The sequence below is a fragment of the Elephas maximus genome, chromosome 12 (assembly GCF_024166365.1).
Source record: "Elephas maximus indicus isolate mEleMax1 chromosome 12, mEleMax1 primary haplotype, whole genome shotgun sequence".
NCBI classification, from domain to species: Eukaryota; Metazoa; Chordata; class Mammalia; order Proboscidea; family Elephantidae; genus Elephas; species Elephas maximus.
In genome coordinates this window covers 50,380,153-50,406,278 of record NC_064830.1, presented here as the reverse complement: position 1 = coordinate 50,406,278, position 26,126 = coordinate 50,380,153, and the positions used below count along the sequence as shown (strand labels likewise).

The 26,126-nt window shown below is 38.4% G+C and overlaps 1 protein-coding gene across 6 annotated transcripts in view; it reads right to left on the bottom strand.

The window, feature by feature from the left end:
- Positions 1 to 26,126, bottom strand: part of LCLAT1 (lysocardiolipin acyltransferase 1) — a 426,874-nt gene that overhangs the window by 281,553 nt on the left and 119,195 nt on the right. Inside the window, exon 2 of one of the 6 annotated variants that reach the window (XM_049904968.1) lies at positions 23,161 to 23,260. The exons of 4 other annotated variants lie outside the window; for them this stretch is intronic. The gene's annotated coding sequence lies outside the window, so the exon portion shown is untranslated. Of the gene's footprint in view, positions 1 to 23,160; positions 24,634 to 26,126 lie in introns of those variants that run through there. One more of the 6 variants, XM_049904969.1, reaches the window with a different exon arrangement.

Below are 26,126 nucleotides of genomic sequence, written 5' to 3'. Positions count from 1 at the left end.
GCTAGCAAAAAATAAAAACGAAGTAGAAAATAAAGCTGAGGAAATCCCCTAAAAAGTGAAGCAAAATAAAGACATAGAAATTAGAAAAAAATGTTAGAAAATTCAGGAGGAGGTCCTATATGCAAGTAATTCAAGTTCCAAAAAGAGAGAACTGAGTAACTGAAGGGAAAGAAATCATAAAAAAATTTTTAAATCCCCCAGAACTGGAGAAGATGACAGTCCCATAAGCAGGGCAAACTAACAACCAGGATAAAAGATGAAAACATATGCTCACCAAGGCACATCACCGTGAACCTCAAAAAAACAACAGAGACAAAAAAAATTTTACAAAACTTCTAGACGGGAAAAAAAACAGGTCACATACAAGGGATCAAAAATTAGATTAGCTTTGGACTTCTCAACAGTGACAATGAAAGCAAGAAGAAAGTACAAGAATGCCTATAAAATTCTCCAAGAAAATTATTTTCCAAGCAGTCACTTTATCAATCATGTGTAAGGGCAGTAAAAAATATTTTCATACATGCAAGGTCTCAAAGTTACCTCTCATACACCTTTTTACCAAAACAAACCTGTTGCTGTCAAGTCAATTCCCAGCAATGAAAGACTCCGGGAGACTTGAAATACAGGAAATCAAGAGATCCAACCTAGGTGAGAGGTGAAGGGGAACGCCAAGATGATCATAAAGGGAGGCTCCTGGATTACAGCCCTGCAAAAACAGAGAAGGTGTCCGGTCCAAATTGGAGGAGTGTGGCTCAAGAGACAGGCTCTTTGAAAGCTGTTATCACCAAAGACCTTGCTGCTAACAAATCATCTTCTTGAGCTTAAGAACAGAATGCCCAGGTGAGCCTGGCCAGATTCTAATCAGCACTTGCCTTGTCTGACTATGTGCTGATTAAGTTCCTGCTCTCCTTTCCATATCCTGCTGCCTGATCAGCTGGTGACATTCATTTTACCTATTATAAGTACTCTGCTTTGACCTACTCCTGAGAGACTTGGGGACGACAAAGTGAACTTAGAAAATATATTCCTAACTGGACAGCCAACACCTTCAGAGTCCTGTCAGATGCCCTGAGTGTGGTGAGCCCTGTTTTCCAGGACTCATTTATGCATGAACTTACCTACCGCCTTCCTCAGAAAGAGATAGGGTCAACCCTCTGGGAAGCTTAGGTCAGAGAGAGACTGTGTACCCATGTCCCTGGGAGCCTTCATCTTAATAGTGGAGGTGCTAGACTATGCTTGCTTGCTCCTCAATTCTTCAAAAAAAAAAAAAAAACATATATATACATATAGTCTAGGGATATATAGCGTCGTGGACTGAATTATGTCCCCCCAAAAGATGCGTATATCAATTTGGCTGGGCCATGATTCCCAGAGTATTGTGTGGTTGTCCTCCATTTTATGATTGTAATTTTATGTTAAAGAGGATTAGGGTGGGATTGTATCACCCTTACCCAGGTCACATCCCTGATCCAATGTAAAGGGAGTTTCCCTGGGTTGTGGCCTGCACTACCTTTTATCTCTCAAGAGATAAAAAGGAAAGGGAAGCCAGCAGAGAATGGGGACTTCATACTACCAAAAAAGCAGTGCCAGGAGCAGACTGTGTCCTTTGGACCGGGGTCCTTGCGCAGAGAAGCGCCTAGTCCAGGGGATGATTGATGAGAAGGCGGACAGAGAGACAAAGTCCCCTGAAGCTGACACTCTGAATTTGGACTTTTAGCCTACTTTACTGGGAAGAAATAAGTTTCTCTTTGTTAAAGCCATCCTCTTGTGGTATTTCTGTTATAGCAGCACTAGATGACTAAGACAGATACGCAGGTAGTAAAGTTATTTTAAAAAGCAAGAAAATGATAGTTTGCACCCTAAGTGGTACAAACGAATAAGTGCTCAACTATTATTCGAAAGGTTGGTGGTTGGAACCCAGCCACACGTGCATGGAAAGACAGGCCTGGTGATCTGCTTCCAAAAGGTCACAGCCTTGAAAATCCTATTAGGCAGTTCTACTCTGCACTCAGAGGGTTGCCATGAGTCAGAATCAAATCGATGGCAACTAACAACAACAGTTTGTAGAGTGGAAAAAACACTGGAGGATTTTAAAGGTACTAGTACATGGTTTTTTGGGGGGGGGCGGTTAGTATATGTTTGGAGCCCTAGTGGCGCAGTGGTTAAGCATTCAGCTGCTAACCAGAAGGTCCCTAGTTCAAATCCACCAGCTGCTCCTTAAAAACCCTATGGGACAGTGCTATTCTGTCCTATAGGGTAGCTATGAGTTGGAATCAACTCGACAGCAATAGGTTTTTTTTTTTTGGAGTATATGTTCAGAGCCCTGGTGGCACAGTGGTTAAGACGCCAGGCTGCTAACCAAAAGGTCAGCATTTTGAATCCACCAGGCGCTCCTTGGAAACTCTATGGGGCAGTTCTACTCTGTCCTGTAGGGTAGCTATGAGTTGGGATCGACTCGACAGCAACGGGTAGTATATGTTCAGGAGCCCTGGTGTTGCAGTAGTTAACAGCTTGGCTGCTAACCAAAAGGTCAGCAGTTGGAATCCACCAGCCTCTCCTTGGAAACCCTATGGGGCCGTTCTACTCTGTCCTATAGGGTCACTATGAGTCAGAATTGACTCGACGGCAACAGGCTTATTATAAGTTCTATTTCTTAAGGATGTTTACCAACAATGATTTTGAAAATATCAAAGGATTAACTTAGAGATTTTTGTCAATCTAAGCACATACCACATATTATACACTCTTTTAATTATATGGTATATTAGCAACAACAGCAAAAATATTTTTAATGGTTACCAACCTTGGTGAAAACAGGGAAGGACCAGAGCTTCCACTTTGTAATTCATGTATTTTTTACTACTTCTAGTATCTTTTAAGAACAAGTATGTACTACTTTTACAATTAAAAATATTTTAATTATAAAAGAAATTTTAAAACATTAATTCAGGTAATAATTACTTCTTTGTTACAATCACTAGATAAACAATCCTCAGAAGCCAGTTGAAACAAAAATATTGGATGGATTTATAATTTTTCCAGATTAGTCTAAAATAAACAAGCAACATGCTGACCTTGATTCAAATGACAAAATCAAATACATAAAATAAAAACTGGTACACTAATGTGAGTCATTTTTAGAAAACGATCACTTAGCAGTGAAAATAAAAATGATATAACGCATAGCTAAAACAATCATTGCCTGATTACTGAAGAGATAAGTCCACAATCTGAAAAAATTTAACTATGTTCATTATTTAAATAATTTAAGGCAAACACTCTTGACACACTATTCTTGTAAGCTAGGTGAATACTTCACACCAGTCACACTCAATTTGTTTTTCACAAACATTAATAAAGTATCTATGAGCCAATTAATTTCTTCTAAACCTGTTAAAACTCTTGTTACATGCTAAGGAGCCCTGGTGGTACAATGGTTAAGTGCTTGGCTGCTAACCAAAAGGTAGGTGGTTGGAACCCACTCAGCGGCTCTGCAGAAGAAAGACCTGGCAATCTGCTTCTGTGAAGATTACAGCCTAGGAAACCCAATGGAGCAGTTCTACTCTTTTCTATGAGGTTGTTAGGAGCCGGAATCAACTTGACAGCACACAACAGTAACATATGCATGTTAATATGCATGGCTGCATTCTTATGAACATTTCTGCATTTTCTTTGTAACTGCTGTTAAAGACTTTGTGCATCCTACAAGGATCCACATAAATGCAGCCTACAAGGATCCACATAAATTCTCCTCAGAATTCAGTAGCATGAACACATCTGCCTCCCCTGAGGAAATGGTTTGCTGCCTTTAGTCCCTAGTGAGAATTGTGTTTGTTTTCCTTTCAAGCCTCAGAGAACAGAAAGTTCACAGTTAAATTTAACATTCAATTCTAGCAACTAAGATTAAGAATATGGATCCCTTTCTCCTCTAATAATCCTGATCATTATTATTATTCTTAATGACATGATCTTATATATCTTTTATGGTCACTTTAAATTCTTTTTGGAAGCAGACATTAATTAAAAATAAATTCAACAGAATGTCACCACTAGCGATCTTATTCTATCACTTTAAAAAACACAAGCTGCTACAAAAGTATGGTGTCAGAAACCACTAGGAATTTTTATTTATGTTAGAAATGTTCTGAAGAAAAAAAGGTATACTCCCTTAATACACAAATTTCCAAAAGAAACAAATTATGAACATAAGCCAAAAACACAGAATTTAAAACATCTTTCCATGTCAATTAAGCATTCAGAAGTCCAGGCAGAAGAAGCTGAAAGGATAATATATAAAGTTTGCTCTGGTACCTTTACTTATTTGGGAAAAAGGCACAGACAGTAGTAGGAAAGGGACAAACTACACAGTTTCATTCTTCCTGAAGTGGTACAAGAGAATAATACTTTCCAGATACAAAAAAAGTGAAATATAATAAAAGGTACAAGGTAGGCAGGCATTCTAGTTAGAGAACATTTACTCAGAAGAGAATAAGACCAGGGTTTGCCAAGACAGTCAAAGGGCAGAACAAGATCAAACCTCACTAGATCTGCCCACAATGAGCGGGGAAAAACCTACAACAATCAGGTGGAGTGCAATCAAGAAGTCTGTTAACTCCCTGGGCGGAATCCAGGCTCTGGGTTCTTCTTACAACTGGGTAAGGGCACCTACGATTAAGTTAAAATGACACCATTGTTGTTGGTGTTAGGTGCCATCAAGTTGGCTCTGAATCATAGTGACATTATATATATCAGAACAAAATGTTGCCCATCCTGCACCATCTTCATCAACTTTGGTACGTTTGAGCCCTTTGTTATGTCTATTGTGTCAATCATCTCATGGAAGGTTTCCTTCATTTGTGCTGACCTCTACTTCATCTACTCGATGCCCTTTTCTACCAAAGTAAGAGACAAACTTTTGCCATCCTTGCTTCTAAGGAGCATTCTGATTATATTTCTTCTAAGACTGATTTGTTCAATCCTCTCGCAGTACATGGTATGTTCAATATTCTTTACCAATAACACAGTTTTAATGCATCAATTCTTCTGTCTTCTTTTTTCATTGTACAGCTTTTGCATGCATATGCAGCCATTGAAAATACCATGGCTTGAGTCAGGCACACCTTAGTCCTCAAACTGACATCTGGTGGTGCAGTGGTTGAGCATTTGGCTGCTAACCAAAAGGCCAGTGGTTTGAATCCACCAGCCGCTTCTTGGAAACCTTATGGGCCAGTTCTACTTTGTCCCACGGGGTCGCTATGAGTCAGAAAGGACTCGACAGCAGTGGGTTTGGTTTTTTTGTCTGTTTTTGCAGCAGATTTGCCCAATGCAATATGTTGTTTGGTATCTTGACTGCTGCTTCCATGGGTGTAAGTAAAATAAACCCTGGACAACTTCAATATTTTCTCTGATTATCATGATGAGGGTTATTGGTCCAGTTGTGAAGATTTTTGTTTTCTTTACATTGAGGTATAATCCATACGAAAGGCTGTAGTCTTTAATTTTCATCAAGTCCTCTTCACTTTCAGCAAGCACAGTTGTCACCTGCATATCACAGGTTGTTAATAAGTTTTCTTCCAATCCTGATGCCCCACTCTTCTTCATATAATCCAGCTTCTTGGGTTATTTGTTTAGTGTAAAGATTGAATAAGCATGGTGAAAGGATACAACCCCGATGCACACCGTTCCTGATTTTAAACCACACAGTATCCCCTTGTTCTGTTCGAAAGACTGCTTCCAGATGCATGTACAGGTTACACATGAGCACAATTCAATGTCCTGGAATTCCCATTTTTGTAATGTTTCCATAATTTATTATGATCTACACAGTTGAATGCCTTCACGTAGTTGATCAAACACAGGTAAACATTTTTTCTGGTATTCACTACTTTTGACCAAGAGCCACCTGACATCAGCAATGATTACCTTTTATAGTTTATCTCTTTAAATTTCGTGAGAGAATAATGAATATAAATATCATCATTCTCTGAACGCTTATGCAATTCCTTTATTTAAAATGTACTCAGAAATTGATATATAGATATAAAGCAGTGAGTATATACTGCGTGATTTCATTTAAATAAAGTTCAAAAAAGATAAACTAATCTATAAGGTGAGAAGTCAGGTTAGTGTATTAAAAATAAAATAATATTAAGCCAATAGTAGAAATTGATTTGAAGTTCAATATATTATTTGCAAATCAGGACACTTCTGACCAGAGAGTCAAAAAGTTTCAAAGAAGAAAGATCTTTCACAGAATTTTATACTCCATTCTATTCCTAGTAATTATACATTTGTGGTTCATGTTCCTTTCTAAATGCATATTTCTATATTTACCAAAAAATTAAAAGTTGCATACAGATAATAATTTAAACTAGATACTTTATAAATAATTCAATTACAGATACGTAGGTAGAAAAGAAATAGCCAATAAACATTAAAAAAAATCTTCAATCTCAATATTTTGAGAAAAATACAGATTTAAACAACAAAACATCATTTTTTCCTCACCAGATGGGAAAAAATTTCAAAGTCTTGCCACTGATATTCTAAAAATCACTGTTGGTGTCCTCTCCGTCACAGCTGGAGGGAGTATTAAGTGGTATAGTCACTTCAGAAGGCAATCTGATAAGTAAGTTTGAATATGTATAACACCAGGAATTCCTTCTCAGTATAGACCATAGAGAAACATTCACTGCAATACAAAGAGGCTTCATTACAGCTTTATCTACAATGGAAAAATCAGACATGTATGTCTATTGTTGTGTGAAGGAGTAATGTGGTACATCCATACTATGAAATACAACGCAGCACTGAGAAAGTATGAGGTCAAGCTCTATGTTTTGAAATGAACAGCTCTCCAAGATGTCCTGCTAAAAAAAAAAAAAGAAATACTGTAATACCATTTTTGGAAGAAGGAACCAGAGGACCTCCCCAAAAGAAAATCTCAATGTTGTGTGGTTTTGTCGTTTTTAGGTTCCGACTCATACTGAACCTGTGTACAACAGCATGAAACACAGCCCAGTCCTGTGCCATCCATACAATCATTGCCACGTTTGAGCCTATTGTTGTAGCCACTGTGCCAGTCCGTCTCGTTGAGAGTCTTTCTCTTTTTTGCTGACCCTCTACTTTACCATGATGTCCTCCAGGAACTAGTCCCTTCTGATAACATGTCCAAAATATGTGAGGCAAAGTCTCATCATCCTCGCTTCTAAGAAGCATTCTGGCTGTATTTCTCCCATGACAGATCTGTTCATCCTTCTGACAACTCATGGCATATTCAATATTCTTTGCCAACACCATAATTCAAAGGCATCAATTTTTCTACTGGTCCAGTTGTGAGAATTTTTGTTTTCTTTTTGTTGAAGGTAATCCATACAGAATGTACTTCAGTAAGTGCTCCAAATCCTCTTCGCTTTCATCAAACAAGGTTGTGTCATTTGCATATCTCAGGCTGTTAATGAGTCTTCCTCCAATCCTGATGCGAGTTTTTCTTCATGTGGTCAAGCTTCTCAGATTATCTGCTTAACATACAAGTTGAATAAGTATGATGCAAGGATACAACCCTGAAGCACACTTTTCCTGATTTTAAACCATACACTATCCCCTTGTTCTTCGTCTATGTACAGGTTCCACACGAGCACAAGTAAGTGTTCTAGAATTCCCATTCTTCCCAATGTTATCTATAAGCTGTTATGATTCACACAGTCCAATGCCTCTGCATAGTCAGTAAAACACAGGTAAACATCTTTCTGGTATTCTCTGCTTTCAGCCAAGATTCATCTGACATCAGCAATGAAATCCCTCGTTCCATGTCCTCTTCTGAATCTGGCTTGAATTTCTGGCAGTTCCCTTTCGATGCTGCTGTAAACATCGTTTATATTATCTTGAGTAAAATTTTGCTTGCATATAATATTAATGTTATTGTTTGATAACTTCTGCATTGTGTTAGATCACATTTCTTTGGAATGGTTTATACAGAAAACATATGTAAATGCATAGAAATTCTGTCTAGAAGGATGGATGCCAGCATTATATGTGGTTGCCTCTACAAGGATGGGAGAGGCTGTGATTGGGGAATGTGGTCAAAAATGAATTGAACCTTTGTGTTACATTTTAAAAAGTGAACATTTTCATTCATTGCTTACATATAATAGGAAGCAAGCAAAAGAGGGAAGGAAGGAGGACGGAGAAACAAAGAACAGCCAAAACAAGTTGGTTTGTCAGTAATCCCCATTTTTTGCCTGCACTCATAATCAAAGCAAAAATGATTAAATCCTGAAGAATAAATCACCAGTACCTCTTAACCAAAATACTGTTTGCCATACTTTAAGCTCAAAGTAAATTTTTATTGACAAATTAAAAACCACTGAAAACAAAAGTTGAGACAGGAATAATAAAAGTACTCTGGATAAACTATAATTATACAGGCACCAACAAGGGTTGTTAGCTTAACAAAGGTCATACAAAATCACCATTTAATTTACTTCATAACATTTATGTTCATTCACTTAAGATCAAGTTTTACTTTTCCCTTCATGAGACAGAGCCAACCAATAAAATATATAATTACAGATTTATAGCCAGGAGGCATACAGATGCTCAGAAAGCGAGTAAGCAAGCAAGCAAATAGTTTACTGAAACTAAATCCACACGCACAAAACATAAGTCCATGGATATATGGAAAAGTCTCATAAAGATAAATAAAGTTCTAGCCGAAAAGCTATTTGAAAAATTGTTAAATTGAATGATCATTCCTAACTATAGCCATATCTACTTTAGTCAAAAGCCTACTCTTAAAAAGAGGGGAAAAAAAATTAAAACACCTAATTATTCCAAATTATTACAATCATTTCATTTCAACAGAGATTATGCACACATTAGAGTCATTTTCCAGTCTTAAAACAAAAAATAAAAGGCTATAACCTTTACAAAAGCAGACTGCAACATCTTTCTCCCACGAAGCAGCTGGTGAGTTCGAACCATCGACCTTTAGGTTGTAAGACTAGCACTTAACTGCTATGCCACCAGGGCTCCTTATTCCCCAGTCTGAGAAACATACATATATATACACACACATATACCAAAAAAAGAAAAGGAGAAAACAAAAAACTACTGTTAACAATTGCGACTCACAGCCACCCTACAGAACAAAGCACAACTGGTCTACAGGGTTTCCAAGGGTATAATCTTTACGGAAGCAGATGGCCACATCTTTCTCCTGTGGAGCAGTTGGTAGGTTCAAACTTCCAACTTTTCAATTAGCAGCCAAGCACTTAACCTCTGTACCACAAGGACTCCTCATATACACATACACATATAAAACCAAAAAAACCCACTGTCATTGAGTTGATTCCAACTCATAGCAGCCCTACAGGGCAGAGTAGAACTGCCCCATAGGGTTTCCAAGGCTGTAAATCTTCATGGAAGCAGACTGCACCATCTTTCGCCCACACAGCAGCTGGTAGGTTCGAACCACCGACCTTTCAATTAGCAGTCAAGTGCTTTAACCACTGCGTCACTAGTACTCCACACATATATGTATATATGAATATATATATGATCTAGGTGGAGAGAGAGGTTCAAATTTGGGGGGAAAAAAGCAATACAAGAAAATTAATATTTAAATGCCAAATTCATGAAAAATCAGTGTGACAATCAAATCACCAAGCTTTAAAGTCCTTTGGTTTCACAGATGATCCTCTCATTATACCAATAAAGAAAGTGAACAGCAGAAAGTTTTAGGAGCTTGAAATGTGCTCCTAGTGGCCCAGGTAGCTGTGATAGGGCCAGGATGAGACCTCCCATCTGCAATTACCACTAGACTTCATCCCATTAGAAAGGGGCCACAGAAGGTTAAGGCAATCAACAAAAACATTAAAAAGAAATTAGGATGAAAACAAGGCCTGGGCCTAGAGGGAAGATAGTAATCAGGCAGAAGAGAAATGCATAAAGAAAAGGAGTAACAACATAAAAAACAGTAGAAACGCACAGAGGTATGACCACATAGGATGTGCGCAAAGAACGAAGTACACAGTAGTTACTTAGCATGGAGAAGATTTCTAAAGGGGAGTAAGAAGATGAAAAACTTGGCAGCAGAAGGGAGCCTAGGTTTGGGATCAAATGTGGGATCAAACACCAGTTGTGCTATTTTTACCTGTTAACTGTGAGATACACTGGAAACCCTGGTGGTGTAGTGGGTAAGTGCTATGTTTGCTAACCAAAGGGTCAGCAGTTCAAATCCACCAGGTACTCCTTGGAAACTCTATGGGGCAGTTCTACTCTGTCCTGTAGGGTCGCTATGAGTCGGAATCAACTCCACGGCACTGGGTTTGATTTGGTTTTTGGTGAGATACACTATTTAACCCCTACAAAACTCAGTTGTTCCATTTGCAAATGAGATAATTCATTGGGCTGTTTTGGTAATCAAATAAGATAAATGAAGTGGCTAGTATCTGTACTATAGTACACCTACAATAAATGGTAGACTGTTAATATTACTGAATGTCCCATAAAAAACTTTAAGGTTTTATTTGATAAAAAATGGCAAAAGAGTTTTTAAGCAGGACCCAAATAGTTATATTTGCGAACCTGTGCTTTACAACTACTAATTTGGAAACAATCGGTAGAATGTGTTGGTGAGAACTTGATGATTAGGTCAACTGATTAAGCTTAAATTGATTAAGCTTGAAGAAATGAGGATCTGGACCAGGCAAGAGGAAATTTTTCAAATGTTAGGGCTACAAGAAAGGAAGAATTGGTAGGGCTCATTAGCTAATATAATATACAGAGAAAGAAAAAAAGATAAATGCGAGTTTTCAAGTTTCATGTCACTAGGTAAACAATGGTTTCCATTCACACCAAAGTGGAAACTGGCTTAAGGAAAGTTAAATTTGGTTTCAGAAATGCTGACTCGGTTATAATTATACTCCCTAGAATCCAACTGGTTTTTGGGTTAGAATCCAATAAAACTAAAATTTTTTCTTAACTAAAAACCTGAAGTGAAGTTTAGTAAATTATATTCATCTATTCAACAAACATTAAACAATGTGTGTGAGGTGCTGGGAACATGGAACATAAGTCTTTGTATTTGTGGAGCTCACAGCCTGATGGGGAAAGGGGTAAAAACAGACAAGCAAATTAACAATTACAATACTGACTGATAATTTCTCTGACAAAATATCCAAGAAATGTTGTGAGCGTTTTGTGTCACTAATCCTGGAACATGGACTGGTGAAACTGAGGATGTCACAAAGAAGTTGGGCTGAGTGCTAAAGGACCAGTGGGAACCAGCCAGGTAGCAAGATAGACATTCTGCTTTCAGAAGAAACAGTATGTCCAAAAGAACACATGGCACATCTGTGGGAAAATCAATCAGAATAATTGGAGAATGAGATGTAAAACTAGAGGTAAAAAACCAATGGCAAACGAGGCAGGAACTTCATAAATAGTTCAATGAATGTTTAAAGTATAAACTTCCCACACTTTTGAAAGCCTGATCACCTTCATAATATTAGATAGTCATATACACATCTACAGGGAGAAATACATACATAATGTGATTAGGAATGGACAGATAACTAAATTAAAGGATAGCCTGAGATATGGTGGATATAAAAAAGGTGAAAAACACTGCGGCAGTAATACAAATGCTTCAAAGCTATAATGAAAACGGCTGCCAAGCTGTACATTCTCAGCTCGGTGCAAAGTGATCTGGTATGAAAGTAACTCAAGGTTGTGTTGTTGTTGTGGTTAGGTGCTGTTGAGTTGGATCCAACTCATAGCAACCCTATGTACAACAGAACGGAACACTGCCCCTTCCTGTGCCATCCTCACAATCATTGCTGTGTTTGAGCCCACTATTGGAGTCACTGTTTTTTGCTGACACTCTGCACTACCAAGCATGGTATCTTTCTCCAGGGACTGGTGCCTCCTGATAACATATCCAAGATATGAGAGACTAAGTCTTGTCATCCTTGCTTCTAAGGAGCATTCTGGCTGTAAATTCTTCCAAGATAGACTTGTTCATTCTTCTGGCAGTCCATGGTATATTCAGTATTCTTTGACAACACCATAATTCAAAGTCATCAATTCTTCTTTGGTCTTCTTTATTCATTGTCCAGATTTCACATGCATATGAGGCAACTGAAAATCCCATGGCTTGGGTTAGGCACACCTTAGTCCTCAAAGTGACATCTTTGCTTTAGAACACTTTAAAGAGATCTTTTGCAGCAGATTTGCCCAATGTAATACGCAGACTGATTTCTTGACTGCTGCTTCCATGAGTGTTGATTGTGGATCCAAGTAAAATGAAAACCTTGACAACTTCAATCTTTTCTCTGTTTATCATAATGTTGTTTACTGGTCTAGTTGTGAGGATTGTGTTTTCTTTATGTTAAGGTGTAATGCATACTGAAAGCTGTAGTCTTTGATCTTCATCAATGTTTCAAGTCCTCTTCACTTTCCACTAGCAAGACTCTGTCATCTGCATATCACAGGCTGTCAATGAGTCTTCCTCCAATCCTAATGCTCTGGTCTACTTCATATAGTCCAGCTTCTTGGATTATGTGATCAGCATACAGATGGAGTAAGTATGGTGAAAGAATACAACCCTGACACACAATTCTGATTTTAAACCATGCAGTAGTATCTCCTTGTTCTGTTCCAATGAATGCCTCTTGGTTTAGGTATAAGTTCTGCATGAGCACAATTAAGTGTTCTGGAATTCCCATTCTTCATGATGTCACCCATAATTTGTTATGATCCACACAGTCAAATGCCTTTGCACAGTCAACAAAACACTGGTAAACATCCTTCTGGTATTCTCTGCTTTCAGCCAGGATCGATCTGAAATCGGCAATGGTATCGCTGGTTCCATGTCCTCTTCTGAATCTGGCTTGAATTTCTGGCAGTTAACTGTCGATGTACTGCTGCAACCATTTTTTAATAATCTTCAGCAAAATTTTACTTGTGTGTGATATTAATGATACTGTTCGATAATTTCAGCATTCTGTCACATCATCTTTCTTTGGAATGGGCACAAATATGGATCTCTTCTAGTCAGTTGGCCAGGTAGCTGTCTTCCAAATCTCTTGGCAAAAATGAGTAAACACCTCCAGAACTGCATCCGATTGTTGAAATATCTCAGTTGGTATTCCATCAGTGCCTGGAGCCTTGTTTTTCACCAACCCCTTTGGTGCAGTTTGGACTTCTTCCTGCAATACCATCAATTCTTGATCATATGCTACTTTCTGAAATGGCTGTATTCCTTCCATTTTCTTTTGACGATTTCCTGCATACTTCAGTATTTTGCCGGTAGAATCAAAGTTATAACTCGAGGCTTGAAGTTTTTCTTTAGTTCTTTCAACTTAAGAAATGCCGAGCGTGTTCTTCCTTTTTAGTTACTTTAAAATGTTTCATTTATAAGGCCGTTTTAGTCTGAATGTAAACACTTTCCTCAAAAACAGTAAAATTCCCTGGTTCCTTCTTCTCTCCATCAATTATAAAAACGTTTAAATACCTGGCAAGAATTATAAAAAATATATTCAACACCATTAAGATGAAAATGGCAGCTGTCATGCTGAAGCAGCCTATCATTTTTCAGAGCACCAGTGCTTTCTTGAATAAAACAAGCACCAGAGTTGCCATCAAGTCAATTCTGATTCATAGCAACCTCTTGTGTGTCATAGTAGAACTGTGCTTCCTAGCGTTTTCGATGGCCAATTTTTTGGAAGTAGATCACCAGGCCTTTTTTCCAAGCTGCCTCTGGGTGAACTCAAACCTCTAACCTTATGGTTAGCAGCCCAGCACATTAACCATTTGCATACCCAGAGATCCTTTCTTTGAATAGCCCCTATTTACTAACCATGGTCAAAAGACAACATCAAAGGTTAAATTGTAAACATTTTCTAAGAATAGCGTTTAGTGACCTAACCCCAAGTTACAGAGCCCTGGTGGTACAGTGGTTAAGCATTCAGCTATTGACCGAAAGGTCAACAGTTAGAAACCATCAGCCTGCTTATAGGAGAATGATGTGGCAGTCTGCTTCAGTAAAGACTTGGAAGCCCTATGGAGCAGTTCTACTCTGTCCTGTAGGGTTGCTATCAGTAGAAAACGATTTGATAGAAATGGGTTTAGTTTTGATTGGAGCCCCAAGTTTAGCAATTTTGTAAGACTACCTTTTTAATAATTTATACTACCAACAATCTGTTTTATTACCATAATTAAGTATTTAACAGGCATTTAAAATTCGTGTTAGTTGTTTAAATGTAGTTACCTTTAGAAAGCTAATGATACTTTCATACTTAGGTATCTAAATACCATTTCCCTAAGCCCAACACATTTAATCCTTGATACTCATCCAAAGTTGGTATCTTGATTCTCATATTACAGATGAAAAAACTGAGACCTGAAGATTTCACTGAAGGCCACTGTGGAATAGGACACAAATCCAATCTGTCTGGCTCTGAAGAAGCCTGCGCTCTTTTCACTACTCAAATAACAATATGAAATACATCATGAAAAACACTATGAGATATCTTCAAGCAATCAGTTTTCTAGAAAGTTACCAAGAGAAAAACTATACAGGAATAATTCAAATTACCGAGTTTAATTTTTTTTGTATTTGGCATCAGTGAATGTATAATTTGTCACAAAAACTAAACGACAATTAAAAATGTATTTTTGTTTGAAGAGTGAAATGGGGGGGATTTGAAAAGAGAAGACAGAAGATGTCTGTGTGACTACATTTAAAGGACTGAACACAGTGTTTTAAGGTATTAACTTAGGAACAGATAGTTAATGGATTTCTTCATCAAATTAGCTAACTGCTACCTTGGGAGGAACGGAAAGTTCCAGATCTATGGGTATAAGATAGTTTATATAATTTTAGTGAAAGAAAGGGAGGTAGAGCATAGCAGACTAGCCTTAGAACAGCAAACATTAATTACTTCACAATTTTATGTATAAACACCTGAATATACACTCTCAATCTCTTCCTCCTTCCCTCTAATCCTATGATACACATTTCCAATTGAAATAAATTATTTTTTTAAAATAACTGTGAAATCAGCATTTATTAAGTGTAAAACATTGTTAGGCGATGTACAGCTAACAAATAAAAATGACAGTCAATGTCAGAAAGCTGGTAACATACTATAAAGATTTTTGTAAACAGATAGAAATTTGAGAATTAGTTAAGCTTATAAAAGTAATGCCAAGTCCCCAACCAAAAACCAAACTAAACCCACTGCCGTCGAGTCAATTCCAACTCATAGCAACCCTACAGGACAGAGTAGAACTGCCCCATAGAGTTCCCAAGGAGCACCTGGCGATTTGAACTGCCGACTTCTTGGTTAGCAGCTGTAGCACCTAACCACTACTCCACCAGGGTTTCCACCAAGTCCCCAGCACCCCCCCAAAAAAAATTCTCAAAAAAATGTACTCTCCTAACTTTCTATAAAATAATTTTGAATACTGTTTTTCAATAAAATCGTTTTTTTTTTTTTTTAATATTCTAATCATAACTCCTTGCAGGCTCCTGATAATTCTCAAGTTGTATAGCTGTACTAAAAAAAAAAAAAATTGCTGTCAAGTCAATTCCGACTCATAGAGACCCCACAGGACAGAGGAGAACTTTCCCTTAGGGTTTCCAATGAGCAGATGGTGGATTCAAACTGCCAACCTCTTGGTTGGCAGCTGAGCTCTTAATCACTGCTTCACCAGCGCCCCACCACTTTAAAATTTCCCACCAAGGTATTTTGAGGACTACGGTGTGCCTGACCCAAGCCATGGTATTTTCAATGGCCTCATATGTGTGTAAACACTGGATAATGAATAAGGAAGACTGAAGAAGAATTAATGCTTCTGAATTATGGTCCTGGCAAAGAATATTGAATACACCATGGACTGCCAGAAGAATGAACAAATCTGTCTTGGAAGAACAGCCAAAATGCTCCTTAGAAGCAAGGATGGCCAGATGTTATCTCAGGAGTACTCTGGATATGTTATAAGCAGTGGCCAGTCCCTGGAGGAGGACATCATGCTTAGTAAACTAGAGGGTCAGCGAAAATGAGGAAGACCCTCAACGAGATGGATCGACACAGGGGCTGCACCAATAGGCTCAAACCTAGCTAAGGCTGTAAGGATGGTACAGAACTGGGCAGTGTTTCGTTCTATTGTACACAGGGTCAAATGACTCGACAACACTGAACAACAACAATACACTTCTTAAACTATGTTAATGCATTGACAATAATGGGAATACTCCAGAGGATAAGTAAGGTTTTTCCCAAGATCACTAATCTTTCTTGGCTATGACAAAAGGAACAAAATTGCTACCACTTCCATGAGTTATCCCTAGAATGATTTCTATATACATGGTTAATCTGAGCCAAAGATGCCATTCCCACAGTCCTCCTCAATACAACAGAAACCACCAGTTTACTTTTTTCCCCAGGGGAAAGTGGGCTACACAGAAGAAGGAGAGATATAAAAGAGGGGCAAGAAGTAAAGGATGCAGTACAATATTAAATATCAAAAGAGAGTTACTTTGGAATCATCTTCTCCAACCAGCTTTAAAAATAGAAAAGTGTCAATAATTAATTGTGATATTGCTTGCAACCAGGAAGATTACATGACCTTTTAAGATCCTTCTTTCAAAATCATGAATCTCATGTTGTCTCTGAATAAGTTATTGCTCCTCTAGACCTTTACACAATATGTGATATAATAGGTTTATCTAGAATTACAATCAATCTAATGCAGAAAAAGTCTGTGAACAGAGAAAGTACTGAGAACTAGCAGTATGAATTAAGCATTCATTTTAACGTATTAATTCCCAAACAATGCTGTAAAAATATGAACTTTTCTTTTACCAAACAGCATGTGCTCCTTACATTTATTTCATCCCTAAGCCCTAGTCAAATTAGAGGAAATTTTCATTTTTTTACCTTATTTCTGTAATGTTTAAAATTTATAAGGGCCCTGGTGGCACAGTGGTTAAGGGCTACTAACCAAAAGGTCAGCAGTTCAAATCCACCAGCTGCTCCTTGGAAACCCTATGGGACAGTTCTACTCTGTCTATAGGGTCACTACGAGTCAGAATCAACTCAACGGAAACAGGTTTAGTTTGTTTATACAAAAAAAAAAAAAAAACCCACTGCCAGCAAGTAGATTCCGACTCATAGCAACCCTATAGGACAGAGTAGAACTGCCCCATAGAGTTTCCAAGGAGTGCTGGGTGGATTCGAACTGCTGACTGCTTGGTTAGTAGCTGTACCACTTAACCACTACACCACCAGGGTTTCCAGTTTGTTTACATTACTTTTAAAAGTGGGAAAAAAGGTATTTTGGGTTTTTGATTAAGTCTCTTGGAATTCAGCTCCAACGATGTATTACCTGGGTTCAAATGAGCATTTAAAAAAACTTAACAATTGTAAACAGAATTTATGAATATAAGTGAATACTGAAATATTTCAAATTGAATTGAAGATTTCCTTTGAAGTGTAAAACTAAAAATAAGAAATAAAGCTGGATCTCCCCCGTCCTCTGTGTCTACAAATAACCAAATAAGGAAAAAACCTAAGAAGTTAATCATCACCAAAAGATCATTAAAACTATGGAAACAACCTAAGTACCTATCAACAGATGAATGGATAAGTAAAATGTGGTACATATACACAATGGTGTTACAGATTGAATTGTGTCCCCCCAAAATATATATGAACTCGGCTAGGCCATGATTCCCAGTATTCTGTGACTGTCCACCATTCTGCCATCTGATGTGATTTTCCTATGCGTTGTAAATCCTATCTCTATGATGTTGATGAGGTAGGACTACCAGCAGTTATGTTATTGAGGCAGGACTCAATCTACAAGATTAGGTTGTGTCTTTAGCAAATCTCTTTTGAGATACAAAAGAAAGAAGTGAGCAGAAAGACATGAGGGACTTCATATCACCAAGAAACAAGAGCCCAGCATCCCTGCGCTGAGAATCTCCTCCACTGGGGAAGACTGATGATGAGGACTTTCCTCCAGAGCCAACAGAGAAGACTTCCCCTGGAGCTGATGCCCTGAATTCAGACTTCTAGCCTCCTACACTGTGAGAGAATAAACTTCTCTTTGTTAAAGCTACCCACTTGTGGTATTTCTGTTATAGCAGTACTAGATAACGAAGACAAATGAAATATTTCTCAGAGATAAAGAAAAATTAGTTTCCCAAACATCCTGGAACATGGATGAACCTGGAGGATGTTATGTTGGGCCAAGTAAGTCAATCACAAAAAAACAAATACTGTATGTTCTCATTTTTATGAAATGACACGAAGAGGTAAATATACAAAAACTAATGTTCATAACCCCCACATGTCTGTCAGTTTGTCACACTGTGGGGGCTTCCGTGTTGCTGTGATGCTGGAAGCTATGCCACCGGTACTCAGATACCAGCAGAGTCACCCATGGATCAAAGGACAGAATTTTGCAAGACCAACAACTTCTTCATTGCACATACCTTCTTTCACCAACATAAACAGCGACTATACACATGGACCTCGCCAGATGGAACACACAGAAATCATATTGACTACATCTGTGGAAAGAGATGATGGACAAGCTCAATATCATCAGTCAGAACAAGGCCAGGGGCCAACTGTGGAACAGACCATCAATTGCTCCTATGCAAGTTCAAGCTGAAACCAAAGAAAATCAGAGCAAGTCCACGAGAGCCAAAATATGACCTTGAGTATAACCCACCTGAATTTAGAGACCATCTGAAGAATAGATTTGATGCATTGAACACTGGTGACTGAAGACCGGACAAGCTGTGGAGTGACATAAAGGACATTATACATGAAGAAAGCAAGAGGTCACTGAAAAGACAGGAAAGAAAGAAAAGACCAAGGTGGATATCGGAGGAGACTCTGAAACTTGCTCTCGAATGCCAAGCAGCTAAAGCAAAAGGAAGAATTGATGAAGTAAAAGAACTGAACAGAAGATTTCAAAGGGCATCTCAAGAAGACAAAGTAAAGTATTATAATGACATGTGCAAAGAGCTGGAAATGGAAAACCAAAAGGGAAGAATACGCTTGGTGTTTCTCAAGCTGAAAGAACTGAAGAAAAAATTCAAGCCTCGAGTTGCAATAGTGAAGGATTCTATGAGGAAAATATTAAATGAGCCGGGAAGCATCAAAACAAGATGGAAGAAATACACACAGTAATTATACCAAAAAGAATTAGTCTATGTTCAACCATTTCAAGAGGTGGCATATGATCAGGAACCGATGGTACTGAAGGAAGAAGTCCAAGCTGCTCTGAAGGCATTGCCGAAAAACAAGGCTCCAGAAACTGATGGAATATCAATTGAGATGTTTCAACAAACAGATGCAATGCTGGAGATGCTCACTCGTGTATGCCAAGAAATATGGAAGACAGCTTCCTGGCCAACTGACTGGAAGAGATCCATATTTATGCCTATTCCCAAGAAAGGTGATCCAACCGAATGTGGAAATTATAGAACGGTATCATTAATATCATACATAAGCAAAATTTTGCTGAAGATCATTCAAAAACGGCTGCAGCAATATATCAACAGAGAACTGCCAGAAATTCAGGCTGGTTTTAGAAGAGGGCATGAAACCAGGGATATCATTGCTGATGTCAGATGGATCCTGGCTGGAAGCAGAGAATACCAGAAGGATGTTTACCTGTGTTTTACTGACTATGCAAAGGCATTCGACTGTGTGGCTCAAAACAAATTACGGGTAACATTGCGAAGAATGGGAATTCCAGAACACTTAATTGTGCTCATGGGGAACCTTTACATAGATCAAGAGGCAGTTGTTCAGACAGAACAAGGGGATACTGATTGGTTTAAAGTCAGGAAAGGTGTGCACCAGGGTTTTATTCTTTCACCATACCTATTCAATCTGTATGCTGAGCAAATAATCCGAGAACCTGCACTATATGAAGAAGAACGGGGCATCGGGATTGGAGGAAGACTCACTAACAACCTCCATTATGCAGATGACACAACCTTGCTTGCTGGAAGTGAAGAGAACCTGAAGCACTTACTAATGAAGATCAAAGACCACAGCCTTCAGTATGGATTGCACCTCAACATAAAGAAAACAAAAATCCTCACAGCTGGACCAACGAGCAACATCATGATAAATGGAGAAAAGATTGAAGCTGTCAAGGGTTTCATTTTACTCGGATCCACAATCAACAGCCATGGAAGCGGCAGTCAAGAAATCAAAAGACACATTGCATTGGGGAAATCTGCTGCAAAGGACCTCTTTAAAGTGTTGAAGAGCAAAGATGTCACCTTGAAGACTAAGGTGCGCCTGACCCAAGCCATGGTATTTTCAATCGCATCATATGCATGTGAAAGCTGGACAATGAATAAGGAAGACTGAAGAAGAACTGATGCCTTTGAGCTGTGGTGTTGGCAAAGAATATTGAATATACCACGGACTGCCAGAAGAATGAATAAATCTGTCTTGGAAGAAGTACAACCAGAAGGCTCCTTAGAAGCAAGGATGGCAAGGCTGCCTCTTGCATACTTTGGACATGTTGTCAGGAGGGATCAGTCTCTGGAGAAGGACATCATGCTTGGCAGAGTACAGGGTCAGCAGAAAGGCGAAGACCCTCAACGAGGTGGAATGACACAGTGGCTTGAACAATGGGCTCAAGCATAACAACGATTGTAATGATGGTGCAGGATCGGGCGGGGTTTCGTTCTGTTGTACACAGGGTCGCTATGAGTTGGAACCAACTTGACGGCACCTAACAACAACAACATTCATAAAGGTTACCAGGGATGGAGAGGAGCGAACACGGGAACTCATTCTCTAGATAGTAGACGTTTGTTATTTTTGGTGATGGGAAAGGTTTAACACTGATTGAACTTGAAGTGTACACAGCTTGATGAAGGTAAACAATGTCACTAAAATGTACACAAGAAAAAAGGATCTACTAATAATTGCTATGGCATATATAATTTTGAAACAACCAAAAAATATATGTGAGGGCTTATATGTATGTAGACATGTATGTGTATAGGTATAAATATATATGTGTGTGTGTGTGCATACGTACATGCAGCTATGTGACTACATGCACATATATTCATAGACAAAATAAAGCACACAGGGGGCACAGTTACAGATATCTCTTAGATATAACCAAACACCTCGCAAGATTGATTTTCTGGGTTTAAAGAGTTAAGGACCACAGTTTCATGGAACATCTTGGTCAACTGTCATAATATAGTTCACAAATTTATGCTCTTCATCCTAGTTCGGTGACTAATATTTGGGGTCTTAAAAGCTTACAAGCGGCCATCTAAGATACAGCTATTGGTCTCTACCTGTCCGGAGCAAAAGAGAAGAAAATCAAAGACTCAGAAATAAACTACAAATGGAAATAATGAAAGTGTTGTCACATTGTGAAAAATGTAACTAATGTCATGGAACACTTTGTATAAAAACTGTTAAATGAGAACCTAATTTGCTATGGAAACTTTCACCTAAAACATAATATTTCCCAAAAAAAAAAAAAAAAATTTATTGGGATTTCCAAAAACCAAAAAGAAACTAGTCTACGGGACAAACAGTCTACCCTGAGATCAGATGAACTAGATGGCGCCTGGATACCACTACCAACAATTCCAATCATGGCCACAATGGATGGACCCTGATAGAATGGGTGAAAATTTTGGAATAGAACCTAAAATTCTAAAAACAAAAAACAGACTTACTGGACTGGTTGAGACTGGAGGACTCCTCAAGACCATCGCCCTGATGTACCTTTCAAACCTTGAATAAAAACTAACCCAAGTTCACCTTGTAGCTAAGTAACATACTGGCTCACAAAATAATGAATATCACACATAAGTACTGTGCTCCTTTAAAAAATCACTTATATGAGACCAAACAGTCAAAAATTACTTTAAAACAAAGATGAGAATGTAACAGGGCAGGGAAACCAGGGTATGGAAATGGAACAATCAGAACACAAACAATGAGAAGGTTCAGGCATTGTGAAGAATGAAGCCAATGTCAATGAACAACTTGTGTAGAAATTGTTGAATGGAAACCTAAAACTGCTGTGTGGACCTTCATTTAAAATACCATACAATATTTAAAAAATAAAGACTATTAAATTAATTAACAAGTTCAGTAAGGTTGCAGGATAAAAAAATCAACTATGAAAATCAATTATATTTCTAAATTCTTGAATAAACAGTCTAAAAATGAAAACTTAAGAAATTCCACGAAAAACAGCATCAAAAATAGTAAAGTTGTTAGAAATAAATTTAACAAAAGAAGCGTAAAACTTATACTCTGAAAATTATAAACATTGTTAGAAGAAAGTAAGGACCTAAATAAACGAAAATGCATCCCATGTTCATAGATCAGAAAACTTAGTATTAAGATGGCAATGAAAACCTGTGGCTTTTCAGTTGATTCTGACTCATAGTGATCCTATAGGACAGAGTATAACTACCCCACAGGGCTTCGAAGGAGTGCCTGGTAGATTCGAACTGCTGACCTTTTGGTTAGCAGCCAAACTCTGAACCACTGTGCCAGCAAGGATCCAAGATGGCAAAACATACCAGATTATCTACAGAACAACGCAATTCCTATCAAAATTCCAGGTACCATTTTACAGAAACTGAAAAGCTGATACTAAAATCCATATGGAAAGGCAAGGGACCAGAACAGCCAAAACAATCTTGAGAAAGAACAAAGTTGGAGGACTCAAACTTCCAGATTTCAATACTATAACACTACAGTAATTAAGATAATACGGTACTGACATAAAGACATATATAGAACAGTGGAAGAGAATGGACAGTTCAAAATATTCCCTTACATTTTATAGTTAATTAAACTGTGATAACAAGGCTAAGAACAACTGAATGTGGAAAGAACATTCTTTTCAATAAATCACGTGGGGAAAGTACCATGGATTGAACTGTGTCCGCCCAGAATATGTGTCAACATAGGTAGGCAATGATTTCCAGTACTGTGTGGTTTTCCTCCATTTTGTGATTTTCCTATGTGTTATAAATCATTAGCTCTGCATGTGGTTAAAGAGAATTAGGGAAGGATGTAACACTCTTGCTCAGGGCCCCACCCCTGATCCAATGTAAAGGAAGTTTACCTGTGGTATGGCCTGCACAACCTTAAAGGACAGGGAAGGAGGTGGAGCCAAGTTGTCGGAATACACAGAGGCTTCCAGAGACACCTGTTACAACAAAGACCTGAAAAAACAAGTGAAATAAGTATCTTTATGACAAGCTAGGAGCCCCGAACACCAAAGTCAAACTTAGAAAACGAACTGAGGAGCACAGGGAGGAAGAGACGGTTCAGAAGCAGAGAGGAGTTACCAGAACTGAATCGCAGGGAATCCTAAGGCACCATTCCTAGGAGCAGTGGTGGCAGGCTGGAACTAGCATTTCGCTGCAGTTTCCTCAGGGAGAAGCAGCTGCCCACACAGCCTACTCACATCTACGGAATCAGAGAACGGCGCTCTTGGCAAAAGCTAAGTACGTGCTTATATTTTACCGCGCCCTGGCCCCATCCCAAGCCAGCTAAAGCGGGTGATTTCCCCAGGCCTGAGACAGTCCCAGTGAGCACCTAGAGCCATCCTCCTAGCATTGGAGAAGGAATAAGTCCGCAACTGGGGGAAAAGATAATTTGTCAGCTCCACTAACCAGTGGAGATCAGGGAGGAAGTGGATCCTATCCAGGCATAAATGGTCTGTGGACTTTGAATACCTTTTCCCTCTGCATGGACATGTGGGCTTGTTTCAGGGGAATAGGCCCTTGCTGGCAGGCTCCAATTGTTTTAGCTGTGCGGCGGAGAGGTGAGTATTTGATGATTGACATTGCTTTGCCTATTAAACAGGGTCCTCACCTACCCACATCAGGGACCTAAGGACTGGTGGCTCCACTCAGATAGCCCAGTCACCGACGCCAGGGGTCCAAGTATAACTGGTACCTCCCAGTTCTTACAACGAAAAACACTGGGTGCCCGTGGTCTGTCTGCATAACCCACCCACCTGTACGCTCTAGGGAACAGAGACACATTTTCCTCAGAGACACTTGGGGGTCGGTTCTCAGCCCCCTGCCTTGTTCAGAGCGTGACACCCTTCTGTAACCAGATACTGGTACCTGCAACAATCACCCCTGCACCTCTAAGACTGTAGGAAAGGGCCCGTACCACACACTTGATGATCAGCTACCTGGACACCTCAGCTGAATTCATACAAGAAAAGTGAATGGGCTCCTAGACTCAGGCACCTGATAACAGCTCTAGCCATCTGGGGAAAGGACGTCAGAGCTACAAAGGAGAAAATAATCAAGGTAGCTCACTCAAGCAACCCATCTGGGCATACCAAAACAAAACCATTAAAGAAGCTACGACACAGTAAGCAAATATAAAATAAACTAATACAATAACATATACATGTCTCAGAGACAACAGTCAATATCAAGTCAAATAAAGAAACAGACCATGATCACCTCAACAACTCTGAAAACAAAGAATCAAGGGATCTTCTAGACGAAAGTGCACTCCTGGAATTACCAGAGGCGGAATACAAAACACTAATACAGACCCCTTCAAGACATCAGGAAGGAAATGAGACAATAGGCAGAACAAACCAAGGAACACACAGATAGAGCAACTGAAGATATTAAAAAGATCATTCAGGAACATAATGAAAAATTTAATAAGATGGAAAAATCCATAGACAGCAATCAGAAATTCAGAAGATTAACAATAAAATTACAGAAGTAGACAACTCAACAGAAAGTCAGAGGAGCAGAACCGAGCAAGTGGAAGACAGAATTTCTGAATTTAAAGATAAAGCACGTGGTACTAATATATTTAAAGAAAAATCAGATAAAAGAATTTAAAAAAAAAAATGAAGAAACCTTAACAATCACGCGGGACTCTATCGAGAGAAATAACCTACGAGTGAATGGAGTACCAGGAGAGGGGGGGATAAGAGAAAATAGAGAGAATTGTTGAAGCTTTGTTGGCAGAAAACTTCCTTGGTATCGTGAAAGATGGGAAGACACCTAACCAAAATGCTCATCAAACTCCACATAACGTAGATTTTAAATGAAAGTCACCAAGACATATTAAAATCAAACTTACCAGAACCAAAGATAAAGAGAGAATTTTAAGACCAGCCAGGGATAAACAAAAAGTCACCTCCAAGAGAGAGCCAATAAGAATAAATTCAGACAACTCGGAATAAACCATGCACACAAGAAGGCAAGGGGATGACGTACATAAAGCATTAATGGAAAAAAATGCAAACTAAGAATCATATACCCAGCAATACTGTCTCTCAAATATGAAGGTGAAATTAGGACATTTCAAAATAAACAAAAGTTTAGGGAATTCGGAAAAACCAAACCAAAACTACAAGAAATACTAAAGGGAGTTCTTTGGTTAGAAAATCAATAATATCAGGTATCAACCCAAGACTAGAACACTGGACAGAGCAAACAGAACTCAACCCAAAAAGGGAAATCACCAATGTAAATTAAGGTAAGAAAAACACTCAAAACAGTAAAACAGCAATGTTATTTTGTAAAAGAAGACAACATTTAAACAATAAAGAAGGACTAAGAAATGATGTCATAGATCTTCCATATGGAGAGGAAAACAAGATGATGCAAAGAAATAAAAGTTAGGTTTAAATATAGAAAACTAGGGTAAATAATAAGGTAACCAAAAAAGACGCAAACTATCCTACACATCAAAATAAAACACAAGAAAAAAATACAGACTCAGCAAAAACAAAATCAACAACAATAAATGTGAGGAAAGAAAAATATATAAACATAATCTACGCAGCACATAAAATTAAGTGGGAAAAAGAAACTCAAAAACAGATATCAAAATGATAGCACTAAATTCATATATATCCATAATTACGCTGAATGTAAATGGAGTAAAAGCACCAATAAAGAGACAGAGACTGGCAGAATGGACTAAAAACCACGATCCGTCTATATGCTGCCTACAAGAGACACACCTTAGACTTAGAGACACAAACAAACTAAAACTTAAAGGATGGAAAAAAAATATATCAAGCAAACAACAATCAAA